Here is a 17,050-nt window from a genome sequence, read left to right as displayed (position 1 = left end):
CTGCGTCTTTGTAGATGAGGCTGTCCTCACATCCAAATTACAGGGCCCAGAGGGAGCTGGGCATTTTCTTGCACTCAGATCCCCTGATAATCGCTCCTGGGAGGATTTTGGTCTTTGCTCAGCCTCTAAGGCAAACCTGTTCTGCTTCCCCAGCCTTGCAGCTTCCTCGAAACCCATTACAAAGAGCCATTGTGTGTCCTGCCCGTGGCATGCCTCGCGCTCCCGGCCCTCGGCAGTGAGCACAGTCATCGTCGGAAGAGGCACCTCTTGCCCACTTAGCTGGGAGATAAAGGCTGATTTGTCTGGAGTGGGAGGAAAGCATCGGGTGTGCTGCTGCCAGGTTTCGTGGTACGTGGTCACCCGCTTTCGCTGCTGCTGCTGGGCCGGGCAGGCAAGTCTGCAGAGCTCCCCGGGGTGGTGGAGGCTGCAGAGTGGGGACCCCCACTCCCTCCTTCCCTCCCTCCAAAGCTGCTGCATTTCAAGCCGCCTGCTGAGCAGGAATCAATGCAATGTGCCACAGCCGCTGAGCTGGCTGGGATGGTGCGAGCCTGTGCTCTCAGGGGCGAAGGCAGCCCCCGCCGGGGGCTCAGGCTGTGGCTGCATTCATGGCTTGGGGCCCAGTGGATTCAGAGGAAAGCATTCCTCCTCTCTGCCTTGCCTCACCTGGGGATGAAAAACAAGGACCCCCTCCCTCCCTCCAAGCTCTGTTTCTGTTTTGGTTTTCTTGCCTCCCCCAGCCCTCTCCATCCCAGCCCTCCTCAGCTGTTTTTCCCGCAGCACGATGCTGTGAGTGGGTTCAGAAACACCCCCTCCAGCTGGGCAAGCCCCGGCGGCTCCGAACTCCCTGGGTTTGTCTGTGTGCTTGGGCTGTGGGATGGGCATGGGCTTCACAGAGCCAAAAAATGCAGTGGGGGTTGCTCTGGGTGGGTCCTTTTCTATCAGTCTTGGGTTCAACAGGGAGCAAATCCTCAGTCTGAATCCAGCAGGGAAAAGCAAGCTGATGTATGGCTGCAAATAGCCTTTTTGCATCCTCTCTAGGATGGCTTTTGCTACCTGTACTTGTCCAGTGTGAGCCTCCCAGCATCCATCACCTGTTGAGTTGGCCAGTTACCCCAGTCCCTCTGCCCCTCTGGGACTGGTGGGAATCAGGTGCTGGATCCTGGTCTATTTTCTGTCTTTATGCCTTTCTGCTTCCACTGGAGGAAGATGCTTGTGCGTGGCTGGGTACCAAACCTTGCCAGATGGTCCAGCAACCCAGCAGCCTCCAGTGTCATAGGGCTGCCCTGGGGCAGAGATGGGTCAGGTTGAATCAGGCACGGGGGACGCAGGATTCATGTGCCAGGAGATGGCAGGTTTCACCCCCAGCATTTCAGCCACCTTTTTCATCCCAACCACCAAGTCGGCTAGGCTGAGGGCACTGTGAAGGAAGGAAAATGAGAAAGCTTAAGCATATGTCCTTATGCATCACTGGACAAGTCATATGTGGCTGATGCCTCTCTGAGCGGGGATAGCAACATGGCCCAGCCTCTCCTGGGTCACACAAGGCCATTTCAACCCAGAAAGGGCCAATCCTCACTCTCTGCTCTGGTCATACAGTAGATGCTAGTCAAAAATACATGCTTCCAGGTTGATAAGGCAGATGTTGTGCTCCTGACAGATTATTGCATGCCTCAAGTGCTGCTGTAATGCTGGAGGTTTGGAGGCTAAATGACTATAACCAGCTGAGCTGACTAATAACCCTGCAGAAATGCACTGCCTGCAGTGATATTTTCTTGCCTCAACGATGCAAAACTCAAGAGTAAAGATGCAAGGAAGAATGGCAGGGAGGGCCTTCCCCAAGACCCCACATCCCACTTACATGATACTATCCGTGTCGTGGTCCCTGCCAGAGAGCCTGTCCCATTGCTGGGCTGGGTGCTGAGCAGGGGGGCGAATTTCAGCAAGAGCTAAATTGCAATCAGGCAAGAAAGGACCCAGGGCAACGTGAAGGATGAGGGAAAGAGCCATGTTGTGGGTGAGGTGCCCTGCAAGTCACGCTGAGCTGCTGGGGGCTGTGTGGGGGCAGATGCTCAGCAGGCTGTGTTTGTTAGCGGTGGCTCAGCACCTCACTGACCGCAGCCACAGGTCCCGGCATGAAGCCAGGGCTGGCTCAAGCCATCAAAGACTATCTGCTTGCAAAAGACCCAGAGGAGACACCCAAGAGAGAAGCTAGACCAGCCTTGCACCCAGCCCTGCAAACCACTTTTTAGGGAGCTACCCAAGTCCAGTGCATGAAAGCCCTTTCACCGCCTTGGCTGTGTAAGTCTGTCCTCCCTGGACGTCTGTCCCCGTTTGATTCTCTGGCTGCTTAAAGCGCTCCACAGTGCCCGTGCCCTTTGCCCGCTGACAGCATAGCACTGGACTTCACCCCGAGGACACTGCTGCCAGCGAGACGATGCAAACTTGGGCTCGTGCAAACAGCCGGCGGCACGGACCTCAGCGCGTGTCCCTTCACGTGCTGCCCGCTAACTGGGCTGTTCCTGGGCCGGGGAACAGCTGGCCACCTCCAGCCTGCCCAGTGCCACAGACGGCATCATCGTGGCCCGGGAAGGGACAGAGGAAGACATCATCAGGCCGAGGCTAATAATTGGATTATGGCTAATGTGGAACAGTCCCTCAAATAGTTTCCTGATGTCGAGTTGCTCCTGGCAGGGTTCAGAGGAACAGAAAGCTCCAGGGCTGGTGGGGGATCTGGAGCTCATTCCAAAAGGGCACTGTTGAGTCCTTTTGGTCAAAAATTGAAGGTAGTTTTCATGCCGTCAGTCCTTGGGGTAGAGAGACCCCATGTTGTAATGCAGCATAGAGCTGGAGCGAACTCTTTTAGCTCCTGATGGGTTGAAACAGAAAAAAGAAGACAATGTGGGTCCTCCAAATAAACAGTGCACATGTGCTGCCATACCGGAGGGAGCATGTGTCTCTGATTTACATGCAGTCTGGGAAGTGCCACATCCGCCTTATGTTTGGAATATTTCAGCTCTCCGAGGCCTGAATTTAACCCCTGCCCTCTCCTCCCTCCTGCCTCTTCCAGCAGTCTGCAGCATCGCTGCTCTTGCTCTCACCGTAAGTTCCCGAAAAGAGCTGGATGCAGGAGGAAGCACAAGGAGGCTGATGGAGCAGAGGGACTGCCAGTTTGTGCAGGTGTGTGTCACCTCATCCAGGCATGTCACAACAGAGACCCAAGAGAAAGGAAACTGCAGCAGCCAGGCAAGATGTTCAAACCACCACAGCTCTGCTCTGAGCTACCCAGGTTGGCCAACTTCTTAAGGAGTGCACCTGCACACCAGGAGGTATTGCTGTTTGCAATAACAAACCCAAAGAGCGGCGATGTGTAGAGATGATTTAAGAGGCATTTCTTCTTTCATCGAGTATAAACCCTGGTAGGTGGGACGTTGAAGGATATGGCACAGGAGGTGGAAGTAAAGGCAGATATTCCTAGTGATTGTTCTGTGTTTTTCCTCTGTGTGCTTCCAGAAAGGACTTCAGCCTGAAAAAGGATGTCAAGACAGGAAGGATATTGAGTTGGCTTTGGCTCTGTCATACAAATAGCTTAAGTGACCTTTCTCTAGCAAAGCACCAACTATCATAGTATGGATTTGTTCTAAAGGGTTGTCAGCTCTGGAAGAGTGCAGCCATTTCACAAGCAGGAGATGCAAAGATGGATAGAGAGACAGGCAGACACATAGACAGATAGATAGCATGTGGGATAGAAATAGAGGTAGGCAAATGCAACCTTCACACAACTCTGTTTTATCTGCCCTCATTTATAGCATAGGTTTTGATGCCTTTGGAAGGGGACTTCATGTATCTTCACACCATTCCTGAGTGTGGCAGTATTCGCACAGTGTTACTGTCTCAGGCCTGATCCTGTACTCCTTCCCTTCATGCATAGCTCCAACCCAGATGGGGAAACTGAGGCACGTAGCAGCAAAGTAACTTCTGAGGTCCCATGACATGTGGGAAGCAAAGCCAGGCATGGCAGACCCAGGAGCCCAGTCCTCCACCCTCTCCTAACCGTTGCCCCTCACTGTGTTGCCCGAGTTATGCTCCCCGTCACACCTCTAAGAAGATGTCACCTCCTTTAAAGGGTGGTGAACACCCACCTTTGAGAGTCCGTGTGCATGCATGAGTCATGCAGGAAGAGCCGAGTCGCGAGGTGGGAGCTGGGCACTTTCCAGGAAAAGCTGGGCTGAAACCACAGAAGCCATTTCCTTGCAGACTCGAGCCATTATCCCGATGCCAGAAATGACTGCTTTGCACATGCTGAGCCCTCCTGAGGTTGAGATTTGCTCCCACATGTCCTCACCGCAGAGCTGCTTCTTGCCCACTCTCTGGGCTGCACCCAGAAGGGCGTCCTGGCATGAGGATCACCATGGGACCATCGCTGCCTTGTTGCTCATCTCACTCCTTCTGCAGCTTCCCTGGATTAACGACCCCCCTCTGCATCACTGCCCTAAGCTTCTTGGTCAGTTTTAACCCAAACCATACACCATCCAATAAGAAAAATCACTATGCTCCATCTGGAGAGGTGCAGACCATTCCTAAGGGCTGCAGCCCCTCTGGCTTCGAGGCAAAAACTCCATTGTTTCATGTTCTTCTTACCAAAGAACAGGTACCCTTGGCTCCAAGTGCAAATTTTAGGATGTTATTCTCTTTTCTGGACTGAATTAGTCCCTGGAACATTGCAAGATTAGTAGACAAATGGTATTGGAAGAAGATGGATTGAGGTCACTTTTGAGGGAGGTGGTTGTGTTTCCTTGTAGCTGAGGCTGCAGGGGTACAAATGTTCATTTGGGTAATTCCCCCGTTCCTCATATCCAGGAGAGGTGAACCAAAGGGAGAAACCCCACCCCAACTCTTGGGACACCATTATATTGCATTGCTTTTCCTAGGTGGGTCCGTATCTACAAGCTCAACCAGACAGCAGGAGAAACCAACCCAAGAAATAGTTATGTTACTCTGAGCTTGGCTACTGAAAGGTACCAAAGATTGTCCGAAACATTTTGAAAATACCAAACCTCAAAGAATATTTCCTAGCTGCATCTCCCTAGCCCAGCCCTGCTCTCAATGAGAGATCTTCTTTGTTTGCAGGCCGACTGACAGCAGTTGTGTGTGCTCTATAAACATCAAATGGAAGAGACACTTTTAATTTAATTATAATTTAAGCATAAAATATGTCACTTCTGTAGGATTTTGTTGTCTGGTGCGTAATTACTTTATGGCACTATAAAAATATATTACGTTATGATGCCTTGCTGTGCTTTGCTCAAATAATTTATAGCACAGTAATAGCGTGGGACAATATTCAAGACCATTGTATCCAGTCTAGCATATAAATAAAAATTGTGGAAAATAATGATCTTGGTTAAACGCTCATTTAATTATTTTGCAGTCTTGGCTAAGGTTTTTTTATCCCAGTTTCATTCCCACATCCTCACCAGATTACATTCAAAATATCTAGAGGGATACTTTTTAAAGCTCAGAAAAAACAGAGCTATATATGGTATTTTTTTTAATATGCTGCCGTTTCCAAACAACTGGGCAGAAGAAACATTTGCTGCAGGTTGACTGGAATCGAAAAAAAATTCCAAAATCTCTTCCCAAGCAATAAGTTGGAAACCTTTTCGTTTCAACCCCACTGAAATATTTTACTGGCTTAAAAAAACAACCCCCTTCCTTCTGCTTTTGAGGTTCTTAACATTGATGCCCTTGAAACAAAACTTTAGTGACTTTTGAAGCAAGACGTTGATTCAAAAAACCCAACTCCCTTTTTGCCTTAAAAACAGAGAAGTGAAACCTTTCTCTCTTTTCCCCTCAACATCCCTCCCCTGGTCGTCTGCTTTGACCACAAGTGGCAAAACATTTCCCACCTGCCCGTCCGCATCCCTTCCCCAAGGCCCCCCTCCCAGAGCAGCCCTCCGCGGACGCGCTGCCCAGCCCTACCTCACCGCCTCCCCGCGCGGCTGTTTTGGGGCATTTGCCCAGATTTCCTCCGTGGGGGGATGCCGTGCATCCTCAGAGGGATGAGCCCCCGGGACATGAGCGGGTCACCCGCACTAAGACCATTTTATTTATATTTTAGTGTTATATTTAGCAAGTAAGCTATGGGTGGAGCGGGGAGATGTCAGGCAGGGGAACTCCAGGCAGAGCAGGCTTCATTAGCAGAGGTTAAAGCTGAATTTACAGCTCTCGAAGGACTGGGAAGACTCACTGATATTGTAGGGACTCACTGGCAGAAAGCAATAACACTTTCCCTTTTAATCTCCATGTTTTCCTCCATGCGTGCATGTGCGTGTGTGCGGGACGCTGTGTGGGTTTGAGGAGAAGGATAACCTGTGCCTCTGTTGCAGGCAGGTCACTCCCGCTTAGCTGTTGCTTTGTCCAGTGCAGAATTAGGCTGGGCTCATCCAAAGTACCTGCAAAGGAGCAGTGGGGTTTGAAGACAAGGATGGAAGTGCATGAGCCTGCGAGGCGCTTTGCCTTTGCTCCCCAGACCGGCACGCAACCCTGCTTGATGCCAGAGAGCGACGGCACGGGTGCTAATGGTGGTCACCGGGACACCAGCGACAACCCTTGCTCTGGACGTCCCAGGGTGCCGCCGCAGATGGATGGCGAGGTGCAGGGACGGGACAGTTTGGGGCTGAACCCCCTGGGCTGCTCTGGGGTGAGGGCACCCAAGCCAGGCAGGTTTGCAGGCAGCTGCCCAAAGCTGCTCCAGCGGGTGACCGGCTGGAGCTAAGCCAGCGTCCTGGGAAGGCGAGCATCCCTGGCGAGGGAGAGGGGCGCAGCTGCGGGGAGGTGCCCTCTCTCACCTGGCAAGGTCTTCCCCACGAGGTCCCTCCTCTGCCTCCCCCATCCTCTTCCTCCTGGGTCTGCAGTGGGAGCTGGGACAAGGATCTAAAAATAGTGGTGGGCCCTGTATATGCATCTTCAGCAAAGAGACTCATAAATGCAGCCAGGACTGAAAATCAATTCTTTAAAGCTGAAATCAATAACAATAACTAATATTAATAGTGATTATCCTTTCTTTATTGCACTTTGCAGTTGGAAATGAATTGTTTTTAAGGATTAGTGGCAGCTGAACTCTGTAATGCAATGTAAGACTGAAGATTTACTATGAAAACACAGCTTATGAGGAAAGACCCATTACCGCTGATGGAATACACTTTCGAAATAGCCCCGGCAACTGCTGCCGCTGCCTCTGAGCACATGGAGCCTCAGAACCTGAAGTCGGCAGCGGGTTTAGATTTCTGGCAGAAGACAGGGATTTTTGGTCTCTAACCCTGTCTGGTTTTCTCGCAGTCTGACTTTTTAGTTCCCAGACATCCCAAATGCATTTTCATTTTTGGTATCTTTTATCTGAAACAGCTTCAGACATGCAAAACTCCGGGGGAGGGGAGGGGAGGGGAGGAAGAAAGGGAAGTATGTTAAGCCAGTCATATATATATATATCTGAGTCAGCCATACATATATGAGACAACAGTGCCTACAGTTATCTGCTGTGTGTGTCAGAGTTTCCAAAAAGCAGAGCATATTAGGTGTGCACCGAGCACTTTAGGAAAGTCTGGCCCTGAGCATCCCCATGGGAGCACCCCATTGCTGAAGTACTGAAAACTGCCTGCTCTGACAATCTGGTTTCAGGTCTGTGTGAAACTCCGCTCTTAGAGGAGAGGCAGCACACCTGGAGGCACGGAGCTCGATTCTCACATCTCTGCCTCTCTGCTCGTGGGCCAGCTGTAACCCTGCTTCTCGCTTCTGTTTCCCATCTCCAGAAAGTGGCAGATACTTCAGTTGTTGAGAATAGATTTTGATTTGTTTGAATTTCTTTGGTATTATTCATGCTTTCTGGGGAAATTCTCCTCCAGGAGCTAGCCAGAGACCAGGCCTGGTGAGCTGGGACATGAGGAACCACCCAGCAGAGCAGAGGGGATCAAAAACCAGGGTTGTGGTGGGTAGCACCGTTGCTAAAAGCCTGTTCGTCGTCCCTAGAGGGTTGTTACTTCTGAGAAAGCAGTGACTGTCTATTCCCACGCCATTCCTCGTATAGGGGCACTTGGCATCTTCCCGTTGCACCTGAAGGCAAGAGCCCTTCTCTCATGTAAAGACCAGCAGAGCGGCCACCTGGCAGGCGGGGGGCTGGTCGTGGCATTCACCCTGCACTTGACCTTGGTTTTTCCTAGGAGGAGGTAATGTCTGCTGCGAGGGTGTGCTGCCAAAGGCACGGTGGCCGTGGCACTACCGGAGCTGGGTGGGCAGATTGGGCTTTACTGGGGTTCGTTGGGCACCGGGGATGAGGTGCGGCACCCTGTGCGTTGGGATTTCCCGGCATGGTAACCCACCAGCAGCATACCTGCCATCCCAGCCTGGGGAAGGTCTTGAAGGTGGAGGGCTCCATCTATCTTATTGTCTGTATTTTCCTGAAGGGTTATTTTTGCTTATTAAATGCAGACCCTAGAAGTTTCTTAGAAGTACCTTGCCCCAGGCATGGCATTTTCTCAACCACAAAATTCCGTGGGAGAGAGTTGAGGCTGACACAGAAACTCAGAAAAATACAGCAGGTAAAGTCCTGCCTCTGTTGGAGTTGATGGCAAATCTCCCGCTGAGCTCAGGTGAGGCGGGTTTTTACCGCTCTGGTTGGGATGTCTTCCTCCAGCATGCAGGATCCTGAGGCCGCTCGGGTGCAGAGCTCCTGGACCTTTGATTCTGGGTTGTTTGCTCACTTTTCTTTTTAACACTATGAAGTTTTTTACTATTAGCTAAATTGTAAAGACAGGCAGAATGAAAGCCTTTTGCAAACAGCAATAGATCAACGGCAGCCGGCATGAGCAGACTGATTGTATCGCATTATTGATCTCTGTTAAAGGGGATTGACATTTTTCACCCGGGAAAGTTCTTTTATTTTTATTGAAAAAATGGCCTTTTCTCTGGAAATAAAATTGGGCTTTCACCTCCATTTTTCTCTGCCATTTTAATTCATAGTTGCCTTCCAACTATATAAAGGTTTATGGTATATTTGTCCTAACAATTTCAAAAATCTGGGTTTCAATCAGAAAACGCACTTTTCAATGGACACCACATTCTGGTAACTAGAGCAATAACCATCTCCAAAATGAAGATAACTTGTATGGCTCAACACTGTCCCCAAAGCTGTTTTTCTTCCTTCACTCATGCCTTAACTCTCCTTTCCACTGAGACACTGACACCCTTCAGCCACCCCAGAAACAGAAGCACTGGGAGCTTCCCTGGTTGGGTTTAGCAGTGCTTGAGCTTCCTTACATCGATGCCAGCCTGGAAAGATTTATTAGTGTTTCACTGAGGCTGGCATGTGGCGTGCAGATGTCTCCAGACTGGTTCAGCTTTGAACTTGCTCGAACAATTCAATTTTTTCAGTTATGCATCACTGGTAATTTCCTCCAACTCATCTTCTGAGGGAGGGGGTCTGGAAAGCAGCTTCTTTTTCCCAGCTTAGAGAAAACAGCCCTCCCTGGACTTCAGGAAAGGAAGATGGTGCCTGTATACATTGACCACCCTGGAAAAGACCTGAAAAGACCATGGCCTGTGCCTTCAGATGGCAGCAGCAGCAAGGTTGGAGATGCATCATTCTCGAAGGAACTGATAATCCAGTTGGGAGGGAAGACTTACCCCCACTTGGGATAGGTGCGTACGCCAGGAGGATGCACCGAGAAGTGCAGATTCACGCAACCGTCCCCTTCCATCTGCTGGGGAGCAGCTTGCTAAGATGCTCTTGGCCACATCATACTTTCCTGATGAGTATGTTTCATAGCAGCAAATGAGTCATGGTGAGGGTAGGAAGACATGATGAACTCCCTTCTAGCGCACACCGGACCAGGCGTCTTCCAGATCTCAACTCCCATCCACCTGGAGTATTTCATTCCAAACTGGCAGAGTGGGAAATACAGGCAGAGACAGGCAGGAGCCACAGCCAGCGCTTTTTAACCCAGGGCTTTTGACCACATGCACCCTGGGGGTCATCTGTCCTCCTGAAGAGACAGGGTCTTGTGAGATTTGGGATGCTCAGCAGGCAACGAAGCCCGGCGCTACACATGCGCACACAAACTCAGGTTTAGAAAGGAAGTAGTTAGTGTAGTGATTTATCTTTTTTTTTTTTCTTTTACAGATCTGGGTCTTCCTCTTGTGCTTCCAGCTACCTGCTTCGTATCGCTGTGTTTGCCCTGCTGTCAGTCTGCCTGGCGCTAACAAACAGCGCAGGAGGGAGAAGAAGGGAATGAGACGTGGGGGATGGAGAGAGACAAGGGAGAAATGAGATAACACGGGGATTGATCTGTCCAAAGGTTAAGAAGCTGAACTTATTTAACTCCTGTTAGTTTATTTATTGTCCCTGAGTTATATTTGTGACTGCAACTGAGCAGATTAGCGCAGGATTGCTGGGTAGATTTAGAAAGCTTTGGTGTTTTTCTAGCTCAGTATGCATGGGTGCATGTGTCCATGTGCATGTGCATGTGTGCCTTATTCTCTCTTTTCACCCAACAGTCCCTTTCCTGCTCCCCTTATGGATGAATATAAGCACTCATCTATACAATTAGGGACAGAGAAGGGAAAAAATTTCCTTGCTCATCAGATCAGAAGCTAAATTTATGCGGGGTACAACACATGCTCTTTATTATACCATGAAAGCAGTGGGTAATAATTCCTCTGTCCCCAGAAACAGGGACACTCACTGCAGTAAAAAATATATAGATATAAAAAAACCCTCCCACTGGTGGTAAACATATGCGTCATGCAAGATTGATAGGGGCTGGAGCTGGTAAGTACTGGATGTGGATGACTAATGTTTGTTATGGCCCTGCTGGCTACCGGGCACTCTCGGTAGCAGAAGCTGTAGAGAGAAAGAGCAGCCCAATGGGAAGGACCATCTGGTGGGCAAAGGGCCCAGGAGAGACCCAAGGTCCCTTCCAAGGCTGGTGGGGCTCCCCATCTTCCTCGGAGCCCCGGTTTCCCTGGGGGGAACTGGGGTGCGTTTGGAGGTGGCTGCAGAGGCTGATCTCGGTGTGTTTCTCACAGACCCCTTTGCTGCCCGGGTCAGGCAGCGAGAGCAGAGCCCAGGCTGGAGCTGGCTGGAGGAATCAGCGTGAGCGGGCTGGATGTCACAGATCAGGAGTGAGGTGCATTAGTCAGATGGCTTGGCTAATATCTCCTATTACATCAGTTTCTTTTCTTTCTCTGTCTCTGTAAAAGAGCCACAAAAAACAATGAGTAATTTCTCTGCGGAATATTCGTCTTAAAAAAGCCAGGCCCAGTGCTTCAGCGCTTCCAGAACATTATTTTTCTCCCCTTGGCTTTGAGAGTGTGTCTGGCATGTAAAGCCAACTGAGAAGATCTCTAACTGGGGGAGAGAAGGCTGCAGCGCAGGGTGTCCGAGGCTGGGACGAGCCTGTTCCCCGAAGGCGCTGGGGCTGGCTGCAGCCGGGAGCCGGCGGGTTAACGCACGGTGGGCAGCACCATCGCACCGGACAGGCGCTGCCAGCAGCGCTGCTGTTTACTATGGATACAAACCCTTTCATACTGAATGAGCAACTGCATTTTTCTAATTACCTCCTTTGTCTCCTTTTAAAGGGGGGGTTAAACATCTCTTCTGCCTTGTGCTTCACCCTCCTCTCTCCCCATCCTCATGACCCTCCCCTCTCCCCATCCTCATTACCCTGCGCTGGTGATTTATCCCCTCGCTGGAGGTAGGGGTTATTTTCCACAGCAAGCCTGCATCCTTTCTAATGGAGAAAATACAGAGAGTGAAGGGAGAAACAGGTCCACTGGTCACATCCTTGGTGGTGGGTGGTATATTTTTTTTAATCTGAAGCTCACATTCCAGATATCTATTTATGCCACTCAGGGGAATCAGGTGGCACCTGACTTGGTTTTAGGCTGTGCCAGAGTCTAGGTCTCTGCTCCCACCAGCTGTGGCCCATGTACCAGCGGTGCTCGTGGCCCGTGTTTGGGAGGGGACAGTGATGCTGCCCGTGGGTGTGTGTCCCACTTCCCTGTGCCTGGCACAGCTGTATAGAGAGAGGAGCCTGGGGTGGGTCTGGTTTTGGAGCTCCTCGTGGGAGCTTGGAGGTGTTGGGTCCAGGGTTTGGGGCTGAGCAGTGCTGGGAGAAAGGAGAAGAGCCGGTGTCCAGAACACACTGATACCGGCACTCAAAAAAATATCACAATGGGGACAGCACGTCGCTCGGAGGGGACAACTCATCCCATTCATCTGGCAACCCCGATGGGTTTTCACCATCGTATGGGGAGCAGATGCTGGACCAGCAACAGCCCCTAAACTGTATTTAGAGCAAGAATGGAAATATGCCTCATAGTGGCTGCAGCCAGCATAAAGGCAGCACTGTGAAGGGACGCCGCATAGCTGGATTTCAACTTGAAAGAAAGTCCAAACCACATTGTTGGAGCCAAGTACGAAGCTCCCTGGAAAAATCTCTTTACCTCCTCCTAACATGGTGCCACCAGCTTTACTGCAAACACAGAGGGAGAGCTGCTTTTTATAGATATAAAAAAAACCCTACCAGCCGTTTATTTTATTTATGGAGGAGACAGATAATTGACAGGTGGCTGTCTAAAAGAGATGAAGCCCTCCAGCTAAACACCTCAGCTCCAGCAAGGGTACGAACGACAGAGAAATGGCTCCAGAGGTGATAGACTTGTTACTTTTAACACTGCGAGATATATAAGAGAACAGGGTTGAATCGCAGTTCAGAACAATCATACCTAACCACTGAACTAAATAAAACCGATGATTTCATACCGGTGTCTACAGCAGCCTTCGACTGAGCTTGAATTGACGAGCGTGTTGTTGTCTCTCAAAGGGTCTTGCAAGCCCAACGACTTCAGGTCCCTTTTTTAGGGCTGGAACGCATCCCATCCTAGGGGCAGGGGCAGGGTGGAGGGTCAACGCTGCGCCGACCTGTGATGCTAAGCAGCAGTGACGTTTGCCTTCCAGCAAAACAAACTTTGCTGCGTGCTGGGGAGGCAAGCAGAGAGCAGGACAGCTTTACTGGGACCAGTGTGCTGGGCTGGCTGATTCTCCCATGCCCCACAAATTGCAAATACCAATCTTTTCTTGTTTGTCTTTTGGGGATTTTTTAAATATTTTTTTTTTTCTCTTTTTGAACTAGCCTCCCTGGGACTTTGAAGCAGAAAAATCTCTTCCAGGCCTGGACCTCATGCTCCTGAATGGATCTGTGCCTATTTCTAAGGTACTCAGTATTATCTGCTCCTGACCGCTATAAACAAAATTGGAAGCTTAAATATTAACCCCCACCCATCACACTACCACAACATTTTGCTAACCGAGAACTGCCTTCTCATATGAGAGATTTTCTTGTGTTTCTTAATCCACCTCAAACTTTTTTTTTTTTAATGTTTACTCGAGTTTTTCCCCCCTGCAGGGCAGAGTAACATTTACGATGTAAAATTACAGAGGCTATTACTCCGCAGTGCCGCACACCGCGGTGATTCAGTGTCAGGCTGGGATCAAGGGAACAACTAGTGCCTGTTAGCTGGATCCCTCCGCTTTCCCACCTCCACATGGCTTTGCAGCAAATCAAAGTGCAACAAATGGCTTTGCATCATTTCTTTGAGGAGTCCTGGGCCTTGTACGTTATCTCGAGGGCAGGGTATATGCTATAATAAAAGACGGCTTTATTGCCAGCTGCAACAAAGCCAAGGATTCAGACACGTATCGCCTTGTGGGTTCATTGTAAACTCCCTTTTACAGCCCTTCCAGTTTATTGCTAATAGAGATTTACAGTGAGAAGAAGGGGCCGTGTGCTGTAATTAATACTGTTATTAGCCCGGTGGGTTTGATGCAACGAGCAGCGTGGCAGCATTGCTGCCAACCTTGGCATTTGCCCTTTGTAACCCTGCCCTGGAAATGAGATGGGGATGGGCTGGTTTTGGCACGGCAGGGCTGACGTTACCGGCGCCTTGCTGGGAGGTGGCTGGGAGCCGTGGGATCAAAGTCCTTCCCCATTCAGAGGGATCCACCGTGGGTTCAGCCAGCTCGGAGTGGGACATCATGAGACACCACATCAGCTGCCCTTGCAAGGCTGAGGAAGATCATTTCTGCTCCAGCTGGTTGTTTCCCTCAAAGCAAATGACACGTCCTTCAGGTGGGAGGGAAGTGGAAGGAGGTGGATAATTTTCAATGGTTTCAGGTATTACTGGCCACAGAAGTCACAAACCTTCCTCACGGTCCCCTGTTAATGGAGCCAGTTTTGGTGCACTCAGCCTATGAGGACAGGGGCCAACCATGACAGATATATACAGAGCTCTAGGTAGGGCAGTGGGGACTGTGCTGAAAATATCCCATCCCCCCTGCTTGGATGCTTTCTACTGAACTGAGGCCATTAATCAGAAGCAATTGCTGCTCCTTGTCTATCTCTGGACCCTGGAAGACTTCTGAGCCAAGCTCCAGCCCTGTCACCACTGGAGACACTAGAAGTGGCTCTGTTAATATCAACCTGGTTTCCATCACCCACTGCTCTGCTGGAACGAAACCTCAAATGAAGCAAATTTCATGTGGTTAGAGCTTTTTGCTATAAATGTTTCATGCCGCTCTGCTTGGCAATTAAAAAGCAAAGAACCAGGGTGAGAACAGTCCTGCTAATGATTTGCAGTCAGCTCCTTAGAGCCAAGTTGTCTTTGCAAAGCCAAAATTATATCATATCAGTCTCCAGAAGCTATGACAGAAGTTAAATATTAAGTGGTTGGAGTTGCTGGAAACTTCCATGGTTTCCGACTGATCACAGGTCAAGGAAAAAGTCACTGAGAGCGTCCTTCACCTCAAGCAACCGCCGTGAAAATGGCCAAGCCCAGAGAGTGACTAGCAACAAACCTGTGCCACAAACCCGACCACACATAACTGCTCCTCCGGGCAGGTCCCGTCCCGACTTCACAGAAACAGGGAAAATGCTGCTACTGAAGCACATAAGTAGAGGAGGGATTTTGGGGGTTGGCTGCAGGGTCAGGTGGAAAGGAGCATCCAACTCGTGATGCTGAAGAGCCACCCGTTGGTTTTAAAAATGTAATTCAGCCATCTAGGCAGTGCCAGCTATTGGAGTCCCAAGCACAAGTATAATATTTTGTGATTAACTACCCCAATTTCACTCCAGGAATTTCCTGCCAAAGGGAAAAAGACAAAGTTTAGAGCCACAAAGGTTTTGGGGGATGTAAGCGGGAATTGGGTACTGACCTGCCTTTGAGGGCTTGAGCAAGGGCGGGGAGCTCTGGTGGTTCATTGGTCACGGGGAGGTTTGTGACGGAGCGTGAGGTTCGTTGTGCTTTTAGAGAAGGAGCTAAAAGATACCAGGCTCCTTCTCACCATTTTTATTAATATTCAAGCTAACGAACTTCACTGAGGGCTGGAGGAAATTGAATCTCAAGAAGAACCTAAGCTCTGCTTTAGATTTTATGTCGTTTGGAGCTTTTGATTCAAAGCTTGGGTTTTATTATTATTATTTTTAAATCTCTTTTATTTTTTTCCTGCAAACACCTGGCCCACTTTAGAGGTGATATAACAGTAATAAATGATTCTTATTAATTGGCCGTCAGCTGACAGGGAGCAGCAGGCTCCCAGCTGAACAGAGCATGTTTATGGGGGAACTGGAGTCAGGTTTGGAGGTGCCAGGAGGGTGAGCCCAGCCAGCCCTGCTACGTGGGGGCTCCTGGCAATGGGGGGCCTCCTGGATGGGCACTGGGAATGGGGTCAGCCCAAAGTGGCTGAGGTAGGGGAGCTTTTGAGAGGTTAAATTAAAAAAAAAAAAACAACTAAAAAAAAAGGAAGGTTTTACAAGCCAGAGCTTAAAGACGTGCTCTCTCTTTTTTCCCTTTTATTAAGCAATAATGAAACACTTTTGTCAAAGCTTAGGCACCAAATTTCTGACACCAGATGAGCTCTAAAGCTAATCAGAGACTGGAAAAATGGGAATATAATTAAGGCTGCTGACAGCCCTGTGTCATTAACCTCACAGCTCTCAGGTGCCACACTGAACCACAGCTGCAAAAGATACTGCATTACGGGTAGTTGGTTTCAGTCGTGGAAATGAATTTGGCTTTTAATGGCTCTGTAATGGCTCTGGAGCTGCTTCATCTGGAGCTGAGGCAATGGCAGAGGGGAAGGGAGTGATGGTTTGTGCTGGGTCCAGCTTGTCTCTTCCCCTTGCTCTTCAACGGTAAACAACTGAGGCTCTTCTCACCCAGAGAAAATGAGGTTTTTCTGGGTAAGGGTTCAGGCTGGGGCAGTTCTGCTCTGTCCCTTCTTCCTCCCCTGTAATTAATTATTATCATTACTAAGAGTGTGGGTGTCTGCTTTGCCCTAGCAGCCGGGATTCCTGCCTGCACCGCTCTGTGCACCGTGGATCTAATCCTCTGATGTAACCCTCTAAGCTCAGGGCCGATATCCAAACCACCTACCTGCGCTGTGACTCAATTTCCCATCACACCGAGGAGGTAATAGCACTAGGGCCTTTGGGAGGATGTTTGGAGGTTTGCCAATGTGCCTGTGCCCATTCCTCTTATGACTCTGTTACCAAAGGAGGCTGCGATGGGCTTCGCTGGAGCGCAGCTATGCAACGGGCAGCACTGGTGGTGGAGCACGGCTTCTCTTAACTTCTTCTAATGGTTATCTAAGTTTTCTTTCTTCTGGGTTTTACATCTCTGAAGGTGAGAAAATGGGAAGTGGCTATTCCTGCGCTTTATCAACACAAGTGCCTCCACCTTCGTAAAAGTGCTTGTAAGGAGGATCGGTGGGCAGCCACAGCACGTCCTGCAGTTAGGGAGCACCTGGGCTGCTGCCAAAATGATGACAGCAGTAACCCTTGAACAGAGCCTCTTATCTGGGGGATCTCGGAGCATGTTTCGACTGTTTTGCAAGGCATGTTTCATAGACAGGTACCCTGGGACACGGAAAGGGTAAAAGCATTTGGCTGGGAAGGAAGGCGGCTGCGTCACTGCCAGGAATAGCACCCCGGCGTCCCGT

At 49.9% G+C, this 17,050-nt stretch overlaps 1 long non-coding RNA gene across 2 annotated transcripts in view; it reads left to right on the top strand.

Moving 5' to 3' along the window:
* The window catches only part of LOC135316215 (uncharacterized), a 35,749-nt gene that overhangs the window by 14,545 nt on the left and 4,154 nt on the right, over nt 1-17,050 (top strand). Inside the window, exons 2-3 of one of the 2 annotated variants that reach the window (XR_010375651.1) lie at nt 13,188-13,268; nt 13,461-14,140. This is a non-coding gene — a long non-coding RNA (uncharacterized LOC135316215). Of the gene's footprint in view, nt 1-13,006; nt 13,269-13,460; nt 14,141-17,050 lie in introns of those variants that run through there. The other variant, XR_010375650.1, reaches the window with a different exon arrangement.

The sequence above is a fragment of the Phalacrocorax carbo genome, chromosome 18, assembly GCF_963921805.1.
Source record: "Phalacrocorax carbo chromosome 18, bPhaCar2.1, whole genome shotgun sequence".
Taxonomy (NCBI): Eukaryota; Metazoa; Chordata; class Aves; order Suliformes; family Phalacrocoracidae; genus Phalacrocorax; species Phalacrocorax carbo.
This window is presented reverse-complemented; position numbering and strand designations above follow the sequence as displayed.